This window comes from Adiantum capillus-veneris, chromosome 10, assembly GCF_014529385.1.
Source record: "Adiantum capillus-veneris isolate H3 chromosome 10, ASM1452938v2, whole genome shotgun sequence".
NCBI classification, from domain to species: domain Eukaryota; kingdom Viridiplantae; phylum Streptophyta; class Polypodiopsida; order Polypodiales; family Pteridaceae; genus Adiantum; species Adiantum capillus-veneris.
Window position 1 is genome coordinate 12,837,849 of NC_140940.1, and position 26,910 is coordinate 12,864,758.

Here is a 26,910-nt window from a genome sequence, read left to right on the forward strand (position 1 = left end):
CTCTTGTGACATGAAAAAAACACCCCCTATACACACACACGTGCCAATTCTCTCTCTCTCTCTCTCTCTCTCTCTCTCTCTCTCTCTCTCTCTCTCTCTCTCTCTCTCTCTCTCTCACTAGCTCATCCAATTTGCGCTATTAAGGAGAGAAAAACTCGTTGTAGCATGATAGGGTGAAGAGGAGAAGATAGCTTGCTAGTTCTCTCATTCTTCCCTAGGAAGTTAGCCACTACCATCACTATATATAGAGAAGCATTCTATAAAACAAAATCACACTATGGGCCTAAAGGCCACCTTCTTTTGGGATTTTGGGTGGCCAAGGGCCCCTTTCTTTGCCCAATTACCATAGCTATCAAGCCACTTACTTTGAAGAAGTGTTGACCTACGATTTGCAAAAATCTCAAGTTTGCAGAGAAGTACTGGAGCTTTAAAATTATCCGAGATTCTACATGGATCACAAATTTTTTTTTTGTCAGTGGTGGAATAAATGCGGTTAGTAGATCTCTTAAGGAGATTTCTTTCAGTTGTTTGTGTAAGGCGGACAACTATCGCTTTCAAAAGAGACGACCTTGGAGAAAACCAATGTCTTGATGAGGTTGGGCATGGATAGCAAGGGAATTAGAAACAAATACTTGAGATGCATCAGTAGGGTCATCCAAGGGCCGAGGACCAAGGTGTAATTATGGTTCACAACAAGTGCAAAAAAGTTTGACAATTCTTGCAAAAATAAGTGAAATATAGCAAGGTTACACCGAAGAGGGAAACAATGGAATCGTTTCCTCATGGTTTTGATAAGTGAATCAAGACTATGACAATATGCAAGGCATGTCTTTGAATGTTCCAATAACAACATGGTCATTAGGTATGTTATTTCATTCATGTGGGTTTCTTAATCTGTATATGAATTTATCTTACAAGAGCCTACGGATGGATTCTTGCAAGTTAAATTTTGCTACAAAGGCAAGGCATATTGCTAGTTTTGTTCATGAGTACAATGTGTTTGGTATGATCAACTTTTTGTTGGGCATGGTTTTTGGACAAATGTTTGTTGTGCTTGACTTGATCAATTGTCTTCATATGCATTCCGCTGCTCAGGATGAAAATTACAAAAAGTTGGTAAGTTCGTTAAATTTTAGTTTCAAATCTTGCACTTATTACTCTTGGAAAATTTTCTACACTGCCAACTTGACAAGCAACTGTTTCTTTGGTCAAACAAAGTTTGGCAATTAGCAATTAGGATGAGCTATTTCAAGATTAGGAAAATCAAGGATTCTTAATAAGATGTACACTTTGATAAAGACGATTTTCTCTTGCTTTGACATATGTGTGTCAGCGGGAGCATTTATTAGCTATGAGAATCATGCTTCATTCGGCCTCATTATTTCAATAAGCTTATGTGAAGCAAGGCTTCACTTTAGATCATATTGTGTAGATGCTTCCAAAGTTTGGAATATGTTATTAGCATAAGAACTCCGGCAAAGTTGGCAACATGCCTACCCTTTTTTTTTCTTTCTTGGAGGCTGGTATAAATTGAGCAAAGAGGGCATGCATGGTACATCCCCAAGAGCTCTAATTTATCAGCATACATGGCTATGAACAAGATTCAACCGAAGCCACAACCGAAGCCAATTGATCTTACAGGAGCGGCAAGGTTAGCCAATTTCAAAATCTACTTGTTTTTTTACCTTTAACTTTTCATTTGAAAGAGATTTCTCTGTTGTGCAAAGAAAGTGATTTGACAGACTTACCACAAAGAAATTCTTCTATTCCAAGCCAAATTACTAATAAGATAATGGCACATAGGTTTGACAAATCAATAATAAGAGGATATAAACTCACAGTCTATGTTTGGCAATGAAAAAATTGTGATATGTCCCATGCCAATACAATTGTGTAAGGCACGAACGATGTCGGCTCAAACTAATGAGATTGTCATTGAAGCGATTTGTCATATCCAAGGGCTTATCACTCTATTTTTTAGATATGCATGCATGGCATGCCAATATGGTGGGCTTCATTGCACTAAATAATTTTCTATGCTTCTGCTATAACATTAGCTACTCTGTTCAAGAATATTTGAGGTTGGTATATTTACTTTTGATCATTGTATTTTGTTAGCTTGTTGTCGACAACGGATGCCCAGAGCATAGCTATCTGGAATTTTCATATGTCAATACTAAGGGAAGTGACTCGACATGGGGCACAAAGGCTCTTTGAAGTTTTCAATATCAATAAGTGAACCTATGGAACTATGCAATCGACTACTATAAAAAATATATCACACTCTCGTCCGAAAATTTGCCTATGTCCAGTCTCACTGCTCTAGGTCATCACGCCTTTTTGACATCCAAACAGTGTCGGAATGCAACAAAACTTAAGGAGGAGTATTACAAAACCTAAGGGCACAATCCTACAAAGGTTTGTGGTCATCAAAGGAGGTACCAAAATCACGATACATCCCCAAAAAATGTGTAGAAGACTACAACAAAGCTATTCAAAAAGGTAGATCCACGACATAGAAACACTCTTCCAAGGTCAAAATATTAAAAAAAAAACATTTTAGCACTCAAATCCATGCATTTAGCTCCCAATCAGGTTGTCGCAAACTGCAACAAAACTGAGAATTACACTTAGATTCAAGAGCAAGAGACAAAGAACACAATGCACTTATCAAAATCAATTTATGATTACCAAACAAAATAGAAAGATTGATTAAAAGATGTAGCAAAATTGCAACTCATAGCTGACTTCCAATGTTTTTTAGAGATAATGATAATGTTACCTTTGAAATTAAGGGTTTTAACCCAATGACTTGAGACCCTTTTCCATGGCCATTGGCCAATTTACAAGGCTTGTAGGTTTTGAGCGGGAAATAGAGAATAATAGGTTAGATGAATACACTTCAAGAATCATCACTTTCTAATTACAAGGCTTCTTTGAAAGAAAGATCGAGAACAATGAAGTGTGGCTTATAGCCGGCTCTTTAGGTGCCCGTTCGGTACATCCTCCAAACATTCCCCCCTTCCTATTTGTTGCATGTCTTCGTGCAAGATGCATTTGTTTACCTTCATGTGCTTGGGCTTGCTAGGCCATGGACTGGAGTCTTTAGTAGTCCAGTGTTCGTTTTTCTAGTCTTTGAGTGAGTTGCGTTTGCTTCGATCTCTATCTTTGTTGCTAGCTCCCTGAATGGGTTATTGTTGAGAGTGCTCTAGTAGGCAATATGCCAGGCAGGCAGTTCCTTCATCATGGGGTTGAATATTGATGAGTCAATTTTGAAGAATCCTATCATGAATGCCTCTTTGAAAGTTTGCATGTAGTGAGAAGGCAAAAACATGACTCGTGCGTACAATCCCACAATGTCATTTTTGCTTGGAACTTCAGTTTCCTTCCATAAATAATGGCTAGGGGTGCTCCGCTGCTTCAATATAATCAAACACTGTGATGCATGTGACTAGCATTTTGGTAATTTTTACAATAATTTGGCATGCAAGACATGGAACCTCCTTCTATGAGGGGAGAAGATTATTAGTAGCTGAATTTTTTATCACTAGTTATTTGAGCACTACGAGTATTTTGCTTTGCCATGAATAGAAACTTCCCAAGATTTCACTTTTTGTTAATAGGACAATAAGTTGGGTCGATCATGAGATGTTGTGGGGTATTTCTGTAATATGTTTCATCTACCATTTTTTCCTCCATAAGGGTTGGTTGTTTGAACTTGGGTAGCAATTACAAGAACATTCAATACCAAATTAGTGAATATGGGAATTTCCCAATTTACACTTTAATAAGAGTTTAAGATTTGACCATGTGGTCAAATATTAGCAAAAGCTTTGAGAGTATGGCTTGGAAGATTTTGTCAAGTACTACTTGTGAAAGGCTTTGGTCTGAAATAATGGTTAGATACTTGTTCATATGGCCAAATCGTCAAGGCATAATTGGTGATTTAAATTGGCTCTAAAGTCTCAAACTCTCTAATATGGTGTTATTTATGTAACCCCCCTTGTGGTTAGGCTCTAGGGAAGGCAACATTTTCCTTTTCCATAAGAGAGCTTCTTGTTGCATTAGTAGAAGTGCAATCATTTCATGCCCAAGATTCTTCACAACCTCATCAGGTGTAATCATAAGAAGAGTCGTTGATTCTAACACCTTGAGTTTGTATTGAAAATATTCTTTGTGTGAAGGATCAATCACTTCTGAGATCCACCATTGAATTTCTTCTCTAGCAATTTTGGGAACTTGTGTATCGGCTAGATCTTCGAACTTAGCCAATGTTGTTTATGTGCTAGTACTAGGCATCTCAGCATGTGGAAAAACATGTTTTATATGTCCTTCTTCTATTGTCTGAGAGACTTATACATGAGATGACTGGGGTGGCCTTCATGGCTAGATCTTTCTATTGTAATTTTTTCTAATGTTCTATGCTTTGAGCAGCAAGGTCCTCCTTTTCTTTGGCTAGTTATTGTTGGAATTGTTCAATCTCCTCATCTTTGGATTTCTGTAATTCTCTATGCCCTACTGTTAGGATTTACCTGTCATACTGCTCTTGAGCTAGGGTAATCTTTAGATCCTTGAGCTCTTGTGTCAAAAAAGGTGGTTGTGGTCGTATTTGCCGATGTTGGTTTCTCTTGCATGACTAAGAGTTGTGTAAGTGTTTTTCTCACCATTGCATATGATTCTCAAGTTTAGCATTCGTTTTCTTTTCTTTGGCTAACCGTTCCTCTAGGTGTTGCAGTTGTACCTACAAATTTGTATTTACCTCATTGAAAGCTTGAACTTCCTTACAGTAATATGAAACAATTTCTTTCTCTCTCTGTAGTTACGACTAGAGTTGGGTTTGCACTGTTTGTAATCCTTGAATCTTTTGTTGGAATTTTAAATTATCCTTAACTTCATTATCTGCCTCTTTCTTGGTATCCTCCAATTCCAAGTCTACCAGGTTGTAGAGTGCTCTTTGACATTAAAATTGTAGCTTGATTTGCTCCAAATGTGCGTCAATGTCAAAGGACTTGATCAATTGTGTCCCTTCTTCTACCATTGCCTATGAATGGGGTTACCTAGGCCTTTGTTGTGTTTCTTGAGGTTGGTCAGAGGAGCCAGCTTCTATTGTCGTTGTTTCTTCCGCTATCTTACCTTTATCAAGTTGTGCTTCAGGATCAATTGGAGTTTGTTTGATCTCGAGATCTTCAGCTTTCTCCTTTTGAGTTGTATGTGTTGTTGGAAACACTATCTGTTGTTTGCTTGGGCACATCCATTGCATGCTCTTCTTGTTCATTCTTAACTGCTTGGTCAATTGTTTCTTGAGTTCCTAACTTATGTAGAAACATCAAGACATGACACGGAGTAGAAACTCATCGTTCATGGGGGTAACCGACTTATCCGTGGCTGAAAAGCCATCATTATTCATCAAAATATACCAAGGACTCAGAGGTGTCTTGAGACAAGCTATCTTAAGGATGATCAATAATATCTTTCCTAATTCAACCAGTCTTAGCCCAAACAATTCTTTCTTAATTACAAACAATGCACGTTGGTTTTTTGGAAGTTACCTTCCGTTTTCGGCCAATTATTCCTTTTTTGATTCTTACTCACTCCTTACGTATGCAATGTTAACTTAAAATAAAATAAAATAATTAAAAACCTAATTGAATTATGGAAATCGAGCTGGAACTGATCGGCCATCTGCTGCTACACTGGTGCCTAAAGACTTTCCTCCGTAAGCCTACTATTAGGCCCGGCTTCATCATCTTGCGACGCTCTTGTTCGTTTTGGAGCTATGTCCTCATCATCAGATGTGGGATTTTCCTCAGGTCCTTTTAGATGCCATAATTTCTTATCCTTATAAAAAAGGGCATCTAATCATTAGGTAAATTATCCTAAACCTAGACTTAACCTCTGTATTCAATCGTAACCCAATCAAGGTTAAATTTGTAGTCTTAATTGGTAAATTCTTGACCTAATAATCTCTTATTTTCGTATATAGATATAGTAACTTTTTCCAAAGCTTTCCTAAGGGTTTTCTAAGCTCTCCTAATTCTCTTATAATTTTCTATATCCTTTTTCTAATTTCCCCATCGAATTTTAAGCTTGGAATCTGCTTATTTTTAGCTTAATATTTAATCTATTTACTTTCTCTTAAAGATTTCATTTCCTAAACTTTATATCACTAGTTTACCCTTACTGTAATTTTTCTAGAAACTTTTGACCCCAAAGTCTATTTCTTTTAATTAATCTTTTGCTAAAAATAGAACTTTTGATGAATTATAATTTTCTAAACTAGCTAATTAACTATGGTATATTTTGACAAGAGCATTCAGGCCCCAACGCTACAACAAATGCCTGATTAGTCCCAGGTGGGTCTTCGTTATAATTTAAGTTTTGAATAATTCAAGTTCTTCTTTAAGTAATAACATTGCATACGTAGAAGAGCGAGTTAGGAATTAGGAAATGTGAAATTGGCTTAAAAATAGATCACATCTTCCAAGAAACCAACGTATATTCGATTTTATATTAGGAAAGAAATGTTTGGATTAGCCTGGATTGAACTAGGAAAGATATGTTTGATCATCCTTAAGATAGCTTGTCTCAAGACATCTCCAACTCCTTGGTATATTTTGATGAATAATGATGGATTTCCAGCCACGGATAAGTCGGTTACTCCCATGGACGATGAGTTTCTACTCCGTGTTATGTCTCGATGTTTCTACATAAGTTAGGATACTGTTTTTATTCTAAGAGAGCCACCCGGTTGTATGGGCAAATGGTTTGGTGTATGGGCACCCCGAACCTTGGGTGGGGGTTTATCCACCCTGGATTGTGAATAAGGAATGGGTGCCATTTTTTCACCCTTAGGTGGTCTTGAGACAAGAAGATTATTGGTCATGGTTATTATGGACAATGTTTGATTGACAATACCCTGTCTTAAGTTTAAAGATGTCTATTTGCTAAAAGAATTCTCTTCAATGTTTTCTTTAATACTTGATTGAAGGAATTAATATGAAGAAAAGTTAAAAGAAACCATTATTTTAAATGTTAAAACAATGTGATAGTAATTAGAAAACAAAAGAATCATGTGTGAGTGCCGGGGTGGTAAGTGGGGATTGACTAAGGTTGTCAATCATGGACATGTGGCCTTGATTAGTTAGGTAACTATCCATCCCTGCACACTAATTTTTTTTAGAAAACTTCTTTACTTAGAAGAGGAGTCCACCAGCGGGTTGTGCCCTCACATCTGTTATGGGGAAAAAAGCGTTTGTTGAGTATATTTAGCACAATTTGTGGAAGTTATAGGGCCGAAAGAGTTTTGAATTTTTTAAGATGTTGTCCCGTTTTTGTTGTGAGACAAGACTAGGTCTTCTTCTAGGGCTATAGACCCAAGCCATTGTCAATGGTAAAGGTCTATTCCTTGGACTTTTCTTGTTTAGAGACTTTGATTTTTATTTAGACCTAGTGACCTGTGAAGGACCCCATCCCAATCTTAGTATCGGCGGGTTGGGGACCTCAGAGTGAATTACACAACATTGAAGTCCATATAGAAAACTTTCCATCACCAAAAGAGGAAAAAATACATTCCCCTACTCCACAGTTAGATAATCTAGAGGTTGAGAATGAAAGAAAGGAATGCACCATGGATCCTCCTGAACAGACGACAGACAAAGTGCTATCTCCAAAGCAGACAGTGCAAGAAGATGAGAAAATTATTAACGAACACCACAACTTCAGTTGCTCATGAAGCACATATAACAGAGTAAAAAACGACCATTCAGGATGGTACTTTTGATCAAGGTCGAAAAGGTTAACAAAACTCAAGGTTGCCTAGTTTGCAATCTATTGTAGATGAAGGGGCACAATTGATCAGGTCTTTTGGTATCAACGCACATTTGCACCACATCAAGATCCAATTTCAATGCTAAAGAGCACTCTACAACCTGTGTGAATTAGAGCTAGAGGGCACAAAGATGGAGGCAGCCAAAGCAGTTGAAAACAATCTGGAATTGGAAAAAAAAAAAGGAGTTATAAAAAGTAAAATTACAACTCCATTCGAAATTACCTCCACATGAAACGCTCCACATCATCTCCGGCCAGGGATTTAAAGTTCACGTAATCACTCAAAATGACATTAGAGTGAACATCTAGTTGTTAAAGGGAATCTTTTGTTAATGTTGACAAAGTCATGCATTTATACTATTGGATGAAGGGGGAAGAACCAATTTTAAAAAACTCCAATTTATATGGCTGTTAACGTTACTTAACACTTTGTGATCACGTAAAAATTTTGAGTGATCACGTAAATATTAAATCCCTGTCTAAGACTCCCGATCAACCCAACCTATTGTCCCATTAATAGACGGCGATCCTGGGATAGCTTATATTCTTGGAGAAGTAGGATACCAATTGTTCTCAACTACCCAATCCCATAACTTAGCCAGGCAATAACCTTCTTCCTTGAGAAAAGTATCTAATTCACACGCTCAAAGGAGTCATCAACATGATGAAGGAAGTACCAGATCCTGCATGCCAGATGCTTGTAAAGATTTCAAAGATTCTAATCACCTGCATAACGGCCTTCAATGATATAGAAGCAGTGGAGCATCCTTGGAAACTATTTGTGGAAGGCATAAGAGGACTATGTTGGAATCCCGGGGGATTCACTCTATATACAAAATGAGACGCCACTTGTGAGCGGACAACTTTGATAAAACCCCTATATATGATTCATATTAAAGAATATGAACCCCCCTTTCTACGCTTATACAACAACCAATACAAAAAACTATCATATCCCTATCTTAAATATGAAATTTAGGTCTCAAGACTAATGGGAAAATCCCAATCCCCAAATTGGACAACTTTCAATATATCATGTACAAGATGTTATGTTTTTTACTAGACTATACATTTGAAAGAACCATTGGCCAAGAAAAATTATGGTTTTGGGTGGTTGCACCATCAAGAGACTATTACATTGATTCCATTGTCATTGGTTATACTCTATTATCCTACCTACAACTTATCTTAACATGGAGAAATTGGTTTGAAGGCCCACAACTTGTTCAATCTAAGGTCAAATGGAGTACTTGAATTTTAGTTCAAGGTCCACCACTTGTCCAAGCTAGCACCCACTGAGAAATAAACCCATTTGTGCATGACATCAAAGCAACACACACCTCTAATCTAGAAATTCTTCACTTAAGGTTCGCGCCATTTATAAAATGTGTAGCATATGTCAACTGCAACATAGGAGGGATAGTTGGTGCATTTGTCTAGGATAGGCTATGGAGGAATGCAAAGTCCACTTCTTATCTAAGCTACAATTAGTGAAAGGGTAAGCAAACGTGTTTACATAAAAATTTCTCTAAGTACTTCTCCATTGCAACATAGAAGTTTTAATTTGAAGTTCAAGAAATGACGCTAAAAACATATATAATGAAATAAATACTACCCACAAGAAAACATTAAATATGTTATTTTATACCAAATTGGAGAAGTTAACACCTAGAAGCATCCAATTATGCATAGACGCTAATAAAGATACGCATGTATACATTGACATATCAATACATGCACTTAGACTCCATGGTTTTCCTCTCGGCATATTTTAGTTCCCAAAACTCTCTTACATGGAGGATATAAAATAACCAATTTGATTCAAACATTTTTCTCCACAAGAAAGGTCTCTCAGACAATTCAAAGTCCATGATTTCTTTTCTCCTAATGCAAACAATTAGACTAGGTTCTAAAACTCTTTTATATAAAGGACACAAAAATAAATGTTTAGGCAAACATGCGTTCCAAGACCAAGATATTTCTTGCACATCCATGAATGCTACATTCCATACTTGTAAGGTTTATTTTGATATCAAAAATAAGTTTCTCCTAGTTACAAATGGATGCAACGTTGAGATGGAATGATATAGAATTGCTAAAGAACAAAGATAAGTTTTTTTAAATATATCATAATTAAACACAACCATAATCTAGTAAAATGAGTCCCCAAAAACAAGGTGCAATCTAGAACTACATTGAAATCTCCTTAGACTTGAATATACTCTAGTAATATAGTGAAGTCCTCTTAGACTAGGGTACAGTTCATCGACACATTTTTGTTCTAAAGTAGGATGCTTTGTCATTACATTGGATTCTACTTTTAATTGGATACACTCTAGTAATACATGGAAGTCCTCTTAGAGTAGAGTGCACTCCATTACAAGTCCCTTAGAACAGAGCACAATCCATCACATAGGATTCTCCTTATAATAGCATACACTGGAGTAATACGTAAAAATACCCTTTGAGAAGTGTGCACTCCGTGTATAAATACTTTTCTTTATAATAGGATACCCTATAGAATACATGCAATTCCCCTTAGAGTGTTCATCAAATTGACACATCTTTGCTTAAAAATAACCTTTGAATTATATAGTAATACCAATACACATCATACTAAACGGACATCACTTGGCCATAAAAAGGATCATTGTCAACCTTCTTTAATGTTATCACCTTGACATGTACACATGGAGGACATTATTTGTCTCAAGATCACTATATTGATTTACAACTGTGTTACAGGTATAATCTCTCTTGTCTCCTGCATACAACCATCCAAGTAACCATGGAATAATCGTTTCTTGCAAGAATCTTTGAAGCTGCTCAAGTGTTTGCCTCCACGTCTTTGGAAATATAAGATATGTTCCTGGCATATTCCACATCATCCTATATTGACTATCATAAAAAATCAAGGTATTATTTGCATCCAAGTCCTCAAACATCTTCCAAATATCGCTCAAGTTTTTATGATAAACCCTTCTAAATCCTAACATGATGTTTGGATTTTGGCAACACTTGTTACTCATAAAGATCTTGAACTTGCTATAATACTTTGGGAAACATTTTTGTGTGATGTGTTGCACTCTTGGTATGTTATAGAAACGCCATATCCACAGCTCAAACTATTCAGCACAGAAAACCTTACAAGTCTATCTTCAACTTACTCATTGCTATAAACAAATCCCAATTGAAAACCTTACAAATCTTCACCATTTCTCCAAGATATGCTTCTTTGAAGCATGGAGAAAAGTAAGGTCTACCACATGGCTAGGCTAGGCTTCACTTTAAATGGGAGAAAATTAAGTCAAAACTAGGCTTGATGATGGGGGGTCTCTTGTTTCAAGGTCTACCACTTGTCCAAGAGACACTTCATACAATATAGTGGTGGATAGCTAGACTCGATTGGGAATGGGAGAAAAGGTGCAAGGTCCACCACTTGTCCAACATCTTAGGCTCTCTCTTAAATGTTTTCCTTCTCACTGCATGGAGGACTTGTGATATGTTTCCCATGAGGGGATCTACCAAAATGTCCACCACCTGTCCAAGCTTGCTCCATGGAATATCTAGAAATATTCTTTTTGAGATCTGTATGAAGAAACAAAAAGAAAAATTTGATCCCATGCACATGTATATTCAAGTATGTGAAACAAGGTTCAAGTCATAAAAGGTATCTTAGGGTTGTGTTTTATTTAGCCTCAGAAGATTGTTCTTAGCTTTGACCTTGTTTATATAAGCCTTTGTAGTGGTTGCCTTCAATGGCCCCTTTGTAGTACATCCCAATTGCCTAGCTAGATTGATCAATTGTGGTGCCTACATGCTTTCAATAGTTGTACCTTCCTTTTCCAGTATCTCTTGTATTTGGGCTCGTCTGATGTCATTGTTGTCATTTTTGTCACTTGCTCGATTGTATTTACCTTCAAGGATAGCTTCATCTTTGTCATATTTTGCAGGAGTTATCCTTCTTGTAAAGAACACCTTGGCTGACCAAGCATCATTTTTTTGCTTCCATTTCTCTTTGATTTCTTTATATTCACTCTCATTTATCAATGATGGTTGTCCGTAACGATTAGAGGCAATGAAATTCTGCACATCCCTTGTCTCATTCAGCTCAAACAAGTAGGGAAGCAACTCCTCCAAGAGCATATTGTCAACCAAATTTTCACCATCAAATTGGGATGGAAAAATACAATTGTTTGCAGGGGAAATGCATCCCTTGTAAGGAGAGTCATCAATAAGAAATGTTCTTCATGGGTCACATTCATACCCCATGGAAATTTTAGCTAGAGGCTTAAACATTGCCTCAACGGTTGGATTGTCAGGTCTAAATAATTTATTGCTTTGACAAGTATAGCAACCTTCTTGATTCCAAATTGCAAATAAAGGCAATGATCCTTTTGCTAAGCTCTCTAGTGCTTTAAGAATTTCAAGCACATTGTTCCTAGTAGCCGTCGACCAAATTGCAACATTAAACCTCTGTAATATAGTCTTAAAGAATTGGATGCAACCTGGCCTAAGTATAATATATCTTTTTGGATATAGTTTCACTGACTAGTGGTGTGAGGACGGCTGAGGGGAACGTTTCAATGCCAGACCATTTAAGTCCAAAATAATTGTGAGTATGGACTTCTCAACATCTGCACTAGATGAAGTAGCAACAAATAGAAATGGCTCTTGAGTAGAAGTTTTTGTCTCTTTTGAAGTAGGTTGTATTGTTGGAGTAGGTATTTCTTTATTCTCATTATTGCAAGCTTGCTCAAGGTGCACATCACTAGACTTTGGTATAGACGTATCATCCAGCTTGGGCATGTCAGAAATAATAGAATGAAGGGGTTCAATGATTATGGTCTCAACCACAGGGGCTTTATCTATCTTAGTTTGTGAATCGAAAAAACACAAATAACATTGGTTTCTCAAAATTCAATAGAATTTAAATCACCGATTGTAAACATGTGGAAGTTGAACTTAGGAGTTTATGAAAGGTAAAATCAATATTATAAACCTTGCAACTATTGGTACACACGGCAACACTAGTCTAGACTACAATCTTTTGTAACAAACTTGTACACCCTATACTTTAACACTAGGTTGGTAATGGGACACTTTTATGTCTTGCGAAGTGACCATTTTCCTTGAATTATATCAAGAGTTTCAAAATGGATTCTGCGGTGCTATCTATCTAGAAAGTTGTCTCATGAGCTGAAAAAAACTCTACATTTTTTGGAATATCAATTCCATCTTTAACATTGTCCTTGCACAACATTTCACAACCTAAACTGTGTGAAAAAACGGGTCCTGTTTTTGGCTTTTTTCAACTTTTTGCAACTAGACCACTCTAGAAATCATGTTTGTGAGGTCTATAATGCTAGGGAACTATCGTTAGTATTCCTCAACATGTCCTGATGCTTCTAGGGAGAAATAAATGTTAAAGTTGTAAGTTATGACCAAATTACAAAAATTGTCAAATCCTGTTTTTTAGCCATTATTTTAGCTCTTCTATGATTTTTTTGGTATATTGTATATTGTAACATAAATCTAACATTCCTTGAGTTTTGGGGCACCTAATACCCTATTTTTCATAGTACACAACGATGGTTGATTTTTTCAATTATAGAAGAAAACGAAACATTCTAGTATATCAAGTATAGCTTTTTCAATATTGTTAGTTTCTTGTGACAACTACATGCATTTTGTAGGTAGTAACCATATCTAATCATAAGGATCAAATTTGGCTAGATATTGAATAGTTTCTATGGATTCTACAACTCATAATGCTCAAACCACTTTTTTCATGTTTGCTGTATTTAACAATTCATCTTTGTCCCCGAGATTCCCCTTGGTAAGAGATGTATTATTCTTTTGACATGCTCCATGGCTCCTTATGAACATAAATAGCAATAGGGAACTAAGAAAAAATGCATATATTATTTGTATTGAGCGTGGCTATAGAAAATAGATGATAGGTTTGGAGAATGATGAAAATTCAACTTTTTTGTACCTATTTATTTTGGCAAAACAAAAAATAGCGAGTGAGAAGCAATCATATGTTCTGATCACCAACCCATTGAAGTTAACTAGGGAATTTATCTCAAGTCCTACAAAAATCCCTAATCTTATTTTTATGCAACAAAACGTAAGAAATGACTGTTTTGATGAAAATTCACTGGTCCATCAACTTTGGAGGCTTGGTGTGACCAAAAGATGAGAAATTTTACAAGTTTCTTATTTTTTCCATGTTTAGTAGGCCTTGAACTATAACCTCATGAAAGGATTTTACAAAATGAGTGGATCTACTATGGTTTTGGAGGTTTTTTTCAAAACCCCGAAAGGACACTTTTATGTCATGTTAGGTTACCAACCTAGTGTTCATAAAACTTAGTACTTAAGTGAATACTCAAGGGCACATAAATTTAATAACAACCATGATTTACTTGATTGAGATGATCCTTTAAAATTCATATTAACACATGTAATTAAGACTTCTATCCATATAAATACTTGAAAACATCAAATAAAGTCATAGTCAAGAAACTATGTTTCTCCTCATTCAAGTCAACCAATAGTCTCAACACATGCATAGCCATGACCTGATTTAATGTCTAAAGATAAGCCTTTATCCAAAGGTGTTAATTTTGGATGAAATATATAGCTACATTTTGGACACTCACACAATGAGAGGTATTTTTGTAATCCAACACGTTTCCCTTTTCTACAAATTTACAAATCCATGCCTAGTTACTCTCTCTCTTATTCTATATTCAACTCTTCTCTCAATAGAGACCTTAATAGAAGCAATGTCTACCACTTGTCCAAGCCAGTGCAAGGAAATGGCTATTGTTTTAAGTCTACCACAATTAGTTTCCACAGAAGGTTCACCACCACACTTGTTTGAACTAGCCTCCATGGAAGGTCCACCACTTGTCCAAGCTATATGGGATTGTTTGAAGGTCTAACACACTTCTAGAGATTCAGATCTATGTATGGTTCACCTACCCATGCTAGCTTTGAAAGTATAAAATAAAGGGGATATTACGAGGTCTAAAACTTAACAATTCAAGCTCTTAAGTCTAGGTTAGTGTTTTTTTTTTAATCTAAGGATTCATCACTCAGAAATTATAAGATTATTCTCTACATTTAAAACTTTAATTCTTGAAGATGAAAAAGATGGACTCAAAAAATACTACATAAAACAAAACCTAACATTAAGAGTATCAAATCAACAAGAATAGATGTTACATATACAAGAAGTTCAAAACATACGTCCTTCCATTTCCAAGTAGGTCTCCATTGACAAAGGAGGTTGGTCTTCTTGTCCTTCTTCTTCTTGCAGAGAAATCTCTTCTATGATGGGCACATCGTCAGCTAACTGCAAAGTAGGTTGTTGATCTTGAAGGCCAACTCACTTTTCTATATCAGCATGGGCCTTAGAAAATTTGAGAAGCCTAGGTACTAAGGCTTCTTGATCTTACACGCTCTCAACTAAGCAGATGACATCTTTTTTTTTTGTAATCCTTCTTGTGCAACCAAAGAGCCATCACTAAAGAGATGTACAAGCTTGCGATCTTCAAAACAATAATAAGTATGAATGTAGTGCTTGACAAAAACTCTTTTTTTGGCTTCCAAATATTGCAAATTTGACATGCCTTCATTTTCTACTTGAATCAAAGAACAATCAATTGGCATGTGACGTTGTTCTGATCTCCTTCTCAGGTCTTCAAATGTATTACCTTGTCCCATGAAGGCAATAACCACAAGGAATTGATTTTCTCCTTTGCAAGGTGCTAATGGAAAGTGATGCACGGCACCACAACAATGGTAGCTCACATTATCTCCCATACTCTAAATGCACATTGCAATTTTGTGAGTTTAGAGAATTCTATAAATGCAAGAAACACAAATCTAGGATCAATTGAACCTCCAAAAATAGCCAAAATCCCATCCAAAGCATTGATAAATATCTCCTCACTCCACTGCAAGTTGTCCCCATAGTGTTTTGTCAAGTCTAAAATGCATAAGCCAATAGGAATTTGGTTGTTGAAGTGGCACTTCAAGTAGAGATTTCCTTCCATCTGTAGGTTCACGACATAGATGGGGACCATGGCAAATCAAGAGACTCAATTTCTCCTTGTGAAGGTGAATTTCCCATTGCATGTATTTTATAGCTTCATTCGTAAAATCCACTTTCTTTGTTCCATGCTTCAAGCTATTACTCACATAGCATTAGAATGGTTTTATAAGATGCATCATTGATTTTGTGCATGCTGACTATTTTTTCCCAATCTTTACACGGTGATGACTCATTTAAAGCATTGAAGCTTTCAAGAAGTGTGTCTTGAATGAGTTTGTCTTGTTTGAGTTGCTTCATTTGATCATACATATCAATTACATCACCATCTTTTGCACTCTTTGACAATAAAATCTTATTCTCTTTTATTTCTTCTTGAATGATCTTTACCTCTCATTCCTCAAGACCGCAAAGAAATGTGAATACTGTTGTTGGGGGTTTCTTGTTCTTCTCCTCAAGCCTTGTAATAATTTCTACCCAACAATTATAAACTCGATTAGAATATGTAACCATGTGTGCATGTTTAGCAATCCAACTTGCTCCTACACTCATTCTTGCCAATCGAAGAAAAGTCTAGAAAGAAATATAACACCAATGAGAAGATTGAACTCAAGTGTTCAATTAAAGACAATAAGAAAGAAGAATAAAGACACTAACATCCGATCCAACACGAGATATATGTCCCTCTACAACTCCAGTTGTTGCCCTTGATGGTCGTCCAAAATAGATCCATTGACTTTGCAAATGCCGCAATATATGACTGCGAGGTTGCTTGACATACAATGCTTTAGCCTCATCTTTTGCAATGGCAGATATAGCAATTGCAACCATTGGAGGAGCATTTACAACAATACGGGCCTTTTGAAATTTATACACCTCGATCAATCTTTGAAATATCTTTTTTTTTTTTGTTCATTGTTGTGAAGAAAAACTTTTGCGGCATAAATTGAACGTTGGCCATCAAGAATCCAATAATGATAATCTTGTAGTTTGCCCTATTGTACCTCTTCTACTGCCAAAAGTGTACCCTGCTTTTCCTTTGCATTTTGAAAAGGCATTAAATATGCACACACTGTAGGCTTAGTTGTACTCCGAGAAAATCCAAATAGCATGCTTTCATCATGTTTTCCATCAATAGTATGTACATTACAATGATCAAGAGCTAGCCAACAATTTTGGATAGGGATATCAAACTCCTTATATTGGAAAGGGAAATAGCTTATATACTTATTAATTCCATCTGTATATTTTTCTTGTCCTTTCATGGCCTCTGCCTTTAGAGACTCTCGATCCATGATTCTCATCTTGGATGTTGAACCTTGTGTTGATAATGCTAGAGATGCATTGTCAACATCCCAAATAGAACTAGTCTCCTTAGGTGCTACTTTTTGCACTTCGACTTTCTTGTTTATATGTGGTCGTGAAGCTTTTACCTTCTTTCCCTGTAGTGTAGCTACAACAAATCTTTGAGTTTAATCTGTTGTGACACCTTGAGTTGACTCTTCAATCTTCCATCCTTAAGAAAACATTGTCTCATCTTTATTTCAAGACATACGTGAAAATTCATATGCTCCTGGAGATAATTGGAATTCTTGATTCATTGGGACTACAATATCAATGCATTCCACCTGTGGATGACCATCAACTGTAGAGATAGAGGCTTCAACTACTTGGCCAACATCTTCAAATAGACTATCATTCTCTTTCTTTGTAAATAGATGCACCTATGAAATTGTGCACCCTCCACACCATGTTTATCTAGATATCAATTCCTTTGATTATTGTAAGTTAATTGAGACAACCACCCTTGTGACATTTCTTTTTGGTGCATATCTTCCTAGAAAAAAAACAAATTCAATTGTTATTAAAGAATATAGTCCACCACTTGTCCAACCTACTTCTAAGGTGGTTTGTAGGTCCACCACTTGTCCAAGCTAGCTCTACTGAAACAAGCTATCTCTATTGTTTCAAGGTCAATGTGTGAATGGAGTGTAGCTAATATGTCTATTACCATGAATGGTTTGGGGAAAAGGTCCACCACTTGTCCAACCTACTATCCATTGTGTTATGGAGGCTTTAGCCCAATGTGGCTTGAAGGTCCACCATCTATCCAAGCTAGCTCTATTGAAACAAGCTATCTCTATTTTTTCAAGGTCAACATGTGAATTGAGTGTAGCTACTATGTTTACTACCATGGATGGTTTGGGGCATAGGTCCACCCCTTGTCCAACCTTCTATTCATTGTGCTATGGCGGTTCTAGCCCAAGGTGGTTTGAAGGTCCACCACCTGTCCAAGATAGCTCTATTGAAACAAGATATCTACGTTGTTTTAAGGTCAATGTGTGAATGGAGAGTATCTATTATGTTTATTAGCATGGATGGTTTGGGGAAGAGGTCCACCGCTTGCCCAACCTACTATCCATTGTGTTATGGAGGTTTTTTCCATAGGTGGTTTAAAGGTCCACCACCTCTCCAAGCTAGATCTACTGAAAGAAGTTATCTCTATTGTTCCAAGGTCAATGTGTGAAAGGAGTTTAGATACTATGTTTACGACCATGGATAGATTGGTACAGAGGTCCGCCCCTTGTCCAACCTACTAATCATTGTGTTATGGAGGTTCTAGCCCAATGTGGTTTAAAGGTCTACCATCTGTCCAAACTAGCTCTATTGAATAGTGCTATCTCTATTTTTTGAAGGTCAATTTGTGAATGGAGTGTAGCTACTAGATTTACTATCATGGATGGTTTGGGGTAGAGGTCAACCACTTGTCCAACCTACTATCCATTGTGTTCGCGAGGTTTTAGCCCAGGTTGGTTTGGAGGTCCACCACCTGTCCAAGCTAGATAAATTGCACAAAGATATCTCTATTGTTTCAAATTGAATGTGTGAATGGAGTGTAGCTACTTTGTTTACTACCATGGATGGTTTGGGACAAAGATCCACCACTTGTCCAACCTATTGTCCATTGTTTTATGGAGGTTTTAACCCAAGATTGTTTGAAGGTCCACCACATGTTCAAGCTAGCTCCATTGAAAGAACCTATCTCTATTTTTTCAAGGTCCATGTGTGAATGGAGTGTAGCTACTTTGCTAACTACCATATATGGTTTGGGATAGAGGTCCACCACTTGTCCAACCTACTATCCATTGTGTTATCGAGGTTTTAGCCCAAGGTTGTTTGAAGGTTCACCACCTCTCCAAGCTAGCTCTATTGAAAGAAGCTATCTCTATTATTTGAAGCTCAATGTGTGAATGGAGTGTAGCTTCTATGTTTATTACCATGGATAGTATGGGACAGAGGTCCACCACTTGTCCAACCTACTATCCATTGTGTTATGGAGGTTTTAGCCCAGGGTGGTTTGAAGGTGGACCACTTGTTCAAGCCATCTCTAATGTTTCAAGGTCAATGTGTGAATGGAGTGTAGCTATTATCTTTATTACCATGGATGGTTTGGGTCATATGTCCACAACATGTCCAACCTACTATCCCTTGTGTTATGGTGGGTTTAGCCCAAGGTGGTTTGAACGCCCCCCAAGCTAGCTCTATTTAGAAGGTGGACCACTTGTTCAAGCCATCTCTAATGTTTCAAGGTCAATGTGTGAATGGAGTGTAGCTATTATCTCTATTACCATGGATGGTTTGGGGCATATGTCCACAACATGTCCAACCTACTATCCCTTGTGTTATGGTGGGTTTAGTCCAAGGTGGTTTGAACGTTCCCCAATATAGCTCTATTTAGAAGTCGTATCTCTATTTTTTGAAGGTCAATGTGTGAATGCAATGTATCTATTATGTTTACTACCTTGGATGGTTTGTGGCAGACATCCACCACTTGTCCAACCTACTATCTCTTGTGTTATAATTTTTTTAGTCCAAGGTGGTTTGGAGGTCCACCACCTGTCTAAGCTAGCTCTAATGAAAGAAGCTATCTCTATTCTTTGAAGGTCAATGTGTAAATGGAGTGTAGCTACTATGTTTACTACCATGGATGGTTTGGGGTAGAGGTCCACCGCTTGTCCAACTTCCTATCCATTGTGTTATGGAGATTTTAGCCCTATGTGGTTTCAAGGTCAATATGTGAATGGAGTGTAGCTATTATGTTTAGTAGCATGGATGGTTTGGGGTAGAGGTACACCACTTGTCCAACCTACTAACCATTGTGTAATGAAGGTTTTAGCCCAAGGTGGTTTGAAGGTCCACCACCTGTCCAAGCTAGCTTTATTGAATAGTCATATGTCTAGTTTGATCACGTGGATGGTTTGGGGTAGATGTCCAACACTTTTCCAACCTAATATCTATTGTGTTATTGAGGCCTTAGCCCAAGGGTTTGAAGGTCCAACACCTGTCCAAGCTAGATCTATTGAAAGAAAGCATATCTACTATTTGAAGGTGTGTGAATGGAGTAGAGGTACTATGTTTACTACCTGATGGTTTGGGACAGAGGTCCACCACTTGTTCAACTTACTAGGCCATTTTGTTGTGGAGGTTTTAGCCCAAGATTGTTTGAAGATCCACCACCCATCCAAGCTAGCTCTATTGAAAGAATCTATCACTATTGTTTGAAGGTTAAAGTGTGAATGGAGTCTAGCTACTATGTTTACTACAATGGAGGGTTTGGGCCGGAGGTCCATCACTTGTACAACCTACTAACCATTGTGCTATGGAGGTTTTAGCCCAAGGTGGTTTGAAGGTCTACCGCCTATCCAAGCTAGCTCTATTGAATAGTCCTACTATCTCTAGTCCGATCACATGGATCGTTTGGGGTAGAGGTCCACCACTTGTCCAACCTACTAATCATTATGTTATGGAGATTTTAGCCCATGGAGGTTTGAAGGTCCATCACCTGTCCAAGCTGGCTCTATTGAATATTCCTACCTCTATTGTTTGAAGGTCAATGTGTGAATGGAGTGTAGCTACTAGGCTTACTACCATGGATGGTTTGGGGCAAAGCTCTACCACTTGTCCAACCTACTTTCCATTATGTTATAAAGGTTTTAGCCCAGGTTGGTTTGAAGATCCACCACCTATCCAAGCTAGATCTATTGAAAAAATCTATCTCTTTTGTTTCAAAGTCAGTGTGTGAATGGAGTGTAGCTACTTTGTTTACTACCATGGACAGATTGGGGAAAAGGTCCACCACTTGTCCAACCTACTATCCATTGTGTTATGGAGGTTTTAGCCCAAGATTGTTTGAAGGTCCACCACCTGTCCAAGCTAGCTTCTTTGAAAGAAGCTATCTCTATTGTTTCAAGGTCAATGTGTGAATGGAGTGTAGCTCCTTTTCTTACTACCATGGATAGTTTGGGATAGAGGTCCACCACCTGTCCAAGCTAGCTTCTTTGAAAGAAGCTATCTCTATTGTTTCAAGGTCAATGTGTGAATGGAGTGTAGCTCCTTTTCTTACTACCATGGATAGTTTGGGATAGAGGTCCACCACTTGTCCAACCTACTATCTATTGTGTTATGGAGGTTTTAGCCCAAGGTTGTTTGAAGGTCCACCACCTATCCAAGCTAGCTCTATTGAATAGTCATATCTCTAGTCTAATCACGTGGATGGTTTGGGGTAGAGGTCCACCACTTGTCCAACCTACTAACCATTGTGTTATGAAGGTTTTAGCCCATGGGGTTTTGAAGGAACATTGTGTTATGAAGGTTTTAGCCCATGGTGGTTTGAAGGTCCATCACTTGTCCAAGCTAGCTCTATTGAATAGTCCTATCTCTATTGTTTGAAGGTCAAAGTGTGAATGGAGTGTAGCTACTATGTTTAGTCCCATGGACAGTTTCGGGTAGAGGTCCACCACTTGTCCAGCCAGCTATCCATTGTGTTATGGAGGTTTTAGCCCTAGGTGGTTTGAAGGTCCACCATCTATCCAAGCTAGATCTATTGAACAAAGCTATCTCCATTGTTTCAAAGTCAATGTGTGAATGGAGTGTAGCTACTTTTTTTACTACCATGGAGGGTTTGGGGCAAAGGTCCACCACACTTCCACCCTACTATCGATTGTTTTATGGACGTTGTAGCCCAAGATTGTTTGAAGGTCCACCACGTGTTCAAGCTAGCTCCATTGAAAGAAGTTATCTCTATTGTTTCAAGTTCAATGTGTGAATGGAGTGTAGGTACTTTGTTTACTACCATGGATGGTCTGGGGTAGAGTTCCACCACTTGTCCAACCTACTATCCATTGTGTCATGGAGGCTTTAGCACCAGGTGGCTCCAAGCTAGCTCTATTGAAAGAAGCTATGTCTATCATTTGAAGATCAATGTGTGAATAGAGTGTAACTACTATGTTTATTACCATGGATAGTATGGGATAGAGGTCCACCACTTGGCCAACCTACTATCCATTGTGTTATGGAGGTTTTAGTCCAAGGTGGTGTGAAGGTGGACCACCTGCTCAACCTATCTCTATTATTTCAAGGTCAATGTCTGAATTGTTGGTGTCTTCTAGATCCACCACTTGGCCATTCTAACCATGTCTTAAAGTTAGGTGCATTCAACACTTGGCCATCATAACACTTGTAATTTTACACAATTTTTGTGGGATGAGTATATCCTAGATCCACCACTTGTCCATTTAGACTAAGAGGTGGGAAGTAGGTGAATCAAGGATCCACCACTTGCCGATTATAACGAAGGCTTGAATTGTGGATCCAGTTATTGGTGTCTCCTAGATCCACCACTTGGCCATTCTAACCATGTCTTAAAGTTAGGTGCATTCAACACTTGGCCATCATAACACTTGTAATTTTACAGAATGTTTTTGGGATGAGGAGATCCTAGATCCACCACTTGGCCATTTAGACTAAGAATTGGGAAGTAGGTGCATCAAAGATCGACCACTTGGCCATTATAACAAATACTTGAATTGTGGATACAATTTTTGGTGTCTCCTAGATCCACCACTTGGCCATTCTAACCATGTCTTAAAGTTAGGTCATTCAATACTTGGCCATCACAACACTTGTAATTTTACACATTGTTTGTGGGATGAGTAGATCCTAGATCCACCACTTGGCCATTTAGACTAAGAATTGGGAAATAGGTGCATCAAAGATCCACCACTTGGCCATTATAACAAAGGCTTGAAACGTGGATGCAATTGTTGGTGTCTCCTAGATCCACGACTTGGCCATTCTAACCATATCTTAAAGTTAGGTGCATTCAACACTTGGCCATCGTAGCACTTGTAATTTTACACAATTTTTGTGGGATGAGTAGATCCTAGATTCACCACTTGGCCATTTAGACTAAGAATCTGGAGGTAGGTGCATCAAATATCCACCACTTGGCCATTATAACAAAGGCTTGAAATGTGGATCTAATTGTTGGTGTCTCCTAGATCCACCACTTGGCCATTCTAACCATGCCTTGAAGTTAGGTGCATTCAACACTTGGCCATGATAACACTTGTAATTTTACAGAATGTTTGTGGGATGAGTAGATCCTAGATCCACCACTTGGCCATTTAGACTAATAATTGGGAAGTAGATGCATCAAAGATCCACCATTTGGCCATTATAACAAACTCTTGAATTGTGGATCCAATTGTTGGTGTCTCCTAGATCCACCACTTGGCCATTCTAGCCATTTCTTAAAGTTAGGTTCATTCAACACTTGGCCATCAAAACACTAGTAATTTTACACAATGTTTGTGGGATGAGTAGATCTTAGATCCACCACTTGGCCATTATAACAAAGTCTTGAATTGTGGATCCAATTGTTGGTGTCTCCTAGATCCACCACCTCATTCTAAACAAAGTTGTAGCCAATTCCTAAAGGTGGGTGCATCAAAAGATCCACCACTTGAAAGTATTAACCTCGGTCTAAAAATCAAATAAATCATGTTAAAAATCATTGCCGCCCCTTGACCGTGCTCGGGACGCTGCCCCAAACCTTAAAAAATGCTCACAAGATTTTATCCTAGCTTTAGTTTTGTTTCAAAAGTTAGAGAAATATTTGTGAACTGCACTTAAAAGAACACTTCAAACAGTCTCAGACTTAGGACACAAGAATCTTTCTTGTACGGTATGCCAATTTTAACACTAGGTTGGTAACGGGACACTTTTATGTCCTGTTAAGTGACCATTTTCCTTGAATTATGTCAAGTGTTTCAAAATGGATTTTGAGGTACTATTTATCTAGAAAGTTGTCTCATGGGCTGAAAAAAACTCGACATTTTTTTGGAATATCAATTCCATCTTTAACCTTGTCCTTGCACAACATTTCACAAGATAAACTGTGTGAAAAAACGGGTCTTGTTTTTGGCTTTTTTCAACTTTTTGCAACTATACCACTCTATAATTCATGTTTATGAGGTCTGTAATGCTAGAGAACTATCTTTAGTAGTCCTCAACATGTCCTGATGCTTCTAGGGAGAAATAAATGTTAAAGTTGTAAGTTATGACCAAATTACAAAAAATGTCAAATCCTGTTTTTTAGCCATTTTTTTAGCTCTTCTATGATTTTTTTTGCTGGCTTTCATGATATCCAAATGCAGTTTTGATTTTCTATGTTGCATATTGTAACATAAAGCTAATATTCCTTGAGTTTTTGGGCACCTTATACCCTATTTTGCATAGTAGACAACAATGGTTGATTTTTTCAATTATAGAAGAAAACAAAACATTCTAGTATATCAAGTATAGCTTTTTCAATATTGTTATTTTCTTGTGACAAATACATGCATTTTGTAGGTAGTAACCATATCTAGTCATAAGGATCAAATTTGGCTAGATATTGAATAGTTTCTATAAGATTCTACAACTCATAATGTTGAACCCAGTTTTTTCATGTTTGTTGTATTTAGCACTTCATCTTTGTCCCCAAGATTCCCCTTGGTAAGAGATGTATTATTCTTTTGACATGCTCCATGGCTCCTTATGAACCTAAAGGACAATAGTGAACTAAGAAAAAATGCATATATTATTTGTATTGAGCGTGGCCATAGAAACTTTGATGATAGGTTTGCAGAATGGTAAAAATTCAACTTTTTTGTACCTATTTCTTTTGGCAAAACAAAAAATAGTGAGTGAGAAGCAATCATATGTTCTGATCATCAACCCATTGAAGTTAACTAGGGAAATTATCTCAAGTCCTACAAAATCCCCTAATCTTATTTTTATGCAACAAAACGTAAGAAATGACTGTTTTGATGAAAATGTACTGGTCCATCAACCTTGGAGGCTTGGTGTGACCAAAAGATGAGAAATTTTACAAGTTTTTTATTTTTTCCATGTGTAGTAGGCTTTGAACTATAACTTCATGAAAGGATTTTACAAAATGAGTGGATTTACTATGGTTTTGGAGGTTTTTTTCAAAACCCTGAAAGGACACTTTTATGTCCTGTTAGGTTACCAACCTAGTGTTAAAGAATAGAGAGTTCAAGCTAAACTCAATTGAAGCATAGAGAACCACATTGTAAACTATGCATGGAGAAATCGTGAAAGGTCCATCACTTGTTCAACCTTAAGATTCAGTTAAACGTATAGAGCCACAAGGTCCACCACTTGTCCAACCTAATTCCCATCGTAGCATAGAGAGATGCAAGGTCCATATTCTAAGTTGCATATGCAAAATTAATATAAGGTCCACTGCCTATCCAAGATTAATGCCATTGAGGCATACAAAACCACAAGGTTCACTACATGTCAAAGCTAAGTTTCATCAAAGCAAAGAGAGCCACAAGGTCCACAATCTAAGCTACCCACAAGAAATTGATGTAAGGTCCACCACTTGTCCAAGCTAAGCTTCATCAAAGCATATAGCGCCATAATGTCCACAATCTAAGCTATGCATGGAAAACTGATGCAAGGTCCACCACTTCTCCAAGCTAAGCTCCATGAAGCATTAAGAGCCACTCCATTTGTTTTAGGGAGAAACTAATCCCCTGTTCATACTCACGAGCACGACACAGACAACATACTTATCATCCGATGACACGACTAAGCCGTAGGTGCACATAGGCAATCTCGTTAGCTTGTCAGGCTGAGACCAATCTACACATACGCACTTTTATGATGCATCAATCATTAACCCTCGTAGAATGCAACCCACTCTATCCCTAAACGCTCACAACACCGTTTACACTTCCAATGAACTCGGAATTGCATCAAGCTTACTAGGCACCATCCTCTCACTAGGATATACTTACCTATAAGTCTAATCTCACAAGATTTGAACCCTAGTTATCTCGAATACAGTCGCGATAGACTAACAGGTCATAATCCAAAAGTGGGCGAAACTTAAGTTTATGAGTATCTATGTGTAGCTAATCTCTTTCTCATTCCATAAAGCACTTGATTATTGAAAACAGACACTGTTTGTGCTACTTACAAGCAAAACAAGCTCGAGGAAGGATCGATCACGATTAGCTCGAAAAGGTGAATGCGTGGCGTGGGCGCGTAGCTCTCGGAGAGACTATCGTGATGGTGTGGTCACGTCGTGAATCCGGTGAGGGAGAAGCGCATAGCAAAGAGGATAAGACACTCTCTCTCTCTCTCTCTCTCTCTCTCTCTCTCTCTCTCTCAAACTCGTACGACACAGAATTAATATTCAAATGTTATCCAAAAATGGTTCTAAGGTGACTTTTATACTTTAGTCACCTTAGCTCAAAAATGTACATGGGGTTCTCTTACTCCTTATTACAAAGTGGGAACAAATCTGAGTCCTGACTAACTGATTAATCTTTACATAACCCACACGAATGGATCAAAATGATAAGACGTCTTTGACATAAAATGGGAATTTGATATGCTTTACAAGATGGGCTCATTACAACAGTTGGACCAATGGGGCTCCAACACTCCCCCCCTCCTAATTCATGTATACCACGACATGATCGTCTTTGTCTTCATTGTTGTTGTCGTCTTTCTTGGTTGATTTGATGTAGAAACGCATCATATCGCATAGACTCGCTTGCCATTAATGGGCCAAAAACTTTTGACTTGTACATGAAGAAGGCTGGGTAAAATGCTTCTTCGAAGGTTTGTAGATGGTAGCTTGGCAGAAACATTAGCCG